Genomic DNA, 2,375 nt, shown 5'->3' with positions numbered 1-2,375 from the left:
AGCATCTTGCCGAGTCCCAGAGGACTAAGTGGAGAACTGGCATTGCCCTGTTCCCTGTCCAGCTCCAAAGTCCACGCTCTTTCTAGTGTATTTCACTTTTTATCCCTGACATTCATCCTGGAAAACAATGAAGAACAGACCTTATTTCATGTGTTGGCTCATACTCATTTATTCAATGCATTTTAATTGAGGGCCTACTAAGCACCAGGTATCAAGCTCTACTTCAGGACAATGTGACATGGTAATGTGGTGTGAAGGTCTTTTGGGGGAGACAGATGATAACAGCACAGATGAATGAATCTGTGATTACAAAGTATAGTCAGTGCTGGGAAGAACAGGACTGAGTCCCAGGGAGGAGAGAAGCGGGGAACTTTGACCTAGAATAGAAACAGAGGCTGATCCGGGGAAGGTTCCTGAGGAAGTAAAGTCTTAGCTGAGATCTCAAGAATAAATGGCAGTTAACTAGGTAATGAGGGTGTTTTGGGATCAGCAGGGACTGTTCTAGTCAGAGGGCCAGTAAGTTTGAAGATCCTAAAGATATAGGAAATACAGGACTTTGGGGGAGTTGGAGTACAGAGGGTAAGGATGAAGCTGGCCCCAGGGCAGGAGTCTAGAGGACACAGGGGAATGTCACATAGGGCTGTGGGGTATAGACTTTGGTCTTCACTTACAATGAGGGAAGCCGTGAAAAATTCTAAGTAGAGAAGTGATATGAAAACATGGACACCATCTGAGATGGTTGCCTGAGTCTTGGTTCTTCAAGAAACAGCAGAATGAGCTCTTAGGGATGTTGGCCAGGATCTCGGGAAGCTGCGTCATTCTGCTCCAGCACACATTAGGCACAGAGTAAGAACCTATTGAACAGATGAATGAATAAATGAATGATTCTTCAGTGGTAAACTTTCAAGCACTTTGAAGGGCTAGCCAGGAAGGAATACTAGTGGTGGTGGTGGTGGTGGTAGTGATAGTGGTGGTGATGTTGGTGGTGGTTGTGGCTCTGAGCTTGATTTCTCAAATTATATTAATAAGGGACAATTCATACAGCCTATAGTTATAGGACTGGCATGGCAGAGGCAGTCAGAGAAGCATGGGTATCTTGTGGCCAGAGTCCCCAAAAGATGTATGGGAACTCTCACCTTTTTTAAAAAAGTCCGTCTGCTTTCGTCTAGTGTCCTTATTCTGTAAATTTTAAGTCTTGATAAGGTACTTAAAAATTCTGAGATGAAAATCATCCCAGAGACCCTGTAAGCTGTTGCTTCTCCTCCTCTTTGTTTGGTGTTCTCTTTTCATTCTCCTTCCAGCCCCTTACCCAACCCTTTTGAGTGGGGATCACTGTCATTTAAAAGAGCCATTTACTGCTTAAAAAATAAAAAGAGTCTAATGATTTTGAACATTTTTTCATGTGTCTGTTAGCCATTTGTATGTCTTCATTGGAAAAGTGTCTGTTCATATTCTTCCCATTTTATGATTTGTTTATTTGTTTCTCGTGTATTGAGTTTGAGAAGTTCTTTGTAGATCTTGGATACCAGTCCTTTATCTGTGGTGTCCTTTGCAAATATATTCTCCCATTCCGTGGGCTGTCTCTTAGTTTTTTTGACTGTTTCCTTGGCTGTGCAGAAGCTCTTTATCCTGATAAAGTCCCATAAGTTCATTTTATCTTTTATTTCTCTTGCCTTTGGAGATGTGTCGTGAAAAAGGTTGCTCTGGCCGATGTCATAGAAGTTGTTGCCTATGTTCTCCTCTAGAATTTTGATGGATTCCTGTCTCACATTGAGGTCTTTCATCCATTTGGAGTTTATTTTTGTGTATGGTGTGAGAGAGTGGTCAAGTTTCATTCTTTTGCATGTAGCTGTCCAATTTTCCCAGCACCATTTATTGAAGAGACTGTCTTTTTTCCACCGGATGTTTTTTCCTGCTTTATCAAAGATTAGTTGCCCAAAGAGCCGAGGGTCCATTTCTGGGTTCTCTATTCTGTTCCATTGGTCGATGTGTCTGTTTTTGTGCCAGTACCATGCTGTCTTTGTGATCACAGCTTTGTAGTACAGCTCGAAATCCGGCATTGTGATGCCCCCAGCTTTGTTTTTCCTTTTCAACAGTTCCTTGGAGATTCGGGGCCTTTTCTGGTTCCATACAAATTTAAGGACTATTTGTTCCAGTTCTTTGAAAAATGTCCTCGGTATTTTGATCGGGATAGCATTGAAAGTGTAGATTGCTCTGGGTAGTATGGACATTTTAACTATGTTAATTCTTCCAATCCATGAGCATGGAATATTTTTCCATCTTTTTATGTCTTCCTCAATATCTTTCAAAAGTGATCTATAGTTTCTAGGATATAGGTCCTTTACGTCTCTGGTTAAGTTAATTCCAAGGTAACG

At 41.6% G+C, this 2,375-nt stretch overlaps 1 long non-coding RNA gene across 1 annotated transcript in view; it reads right to left on the bottom strand.

The window, feature by feature from the left end:
- Positions 1-240: 240 nt before the first annotated feature.
- Positions 241-2,375, bottom strand: part of LOC117796080 — a 3,611-nt gene continuing 1,476 nt past the window's right edge. The window contains exon 4 of the long non-coding RNA XR_004620431.1: positions 241-854. This is a non-coding gene — a long non-coding RNA (uncharacterized LOC117796080). The remainder of the gene's footprint in view (positions 855-2,375) is intronic.

Source organism: Ailuropoda melanoleuca, chromosome 14 (assembly GCF_002007445.2).
Source record: "Ailuropoda melanoleuca isolate Jingjing chromosome 14, ASM200744v2, whole genome shotgun sequence".
NCBI lineage: Eukaryota > Metazoa > Chordata > Mammalia > Carnivora > Ursidae > Ailuropoda > Ailuropoda melanoleuca.
The sequence above is the reverse complement of the archived record's forward strand: the minus strand, read 5'-3'. Positions and strand labels throughout refer to the sequence as shown.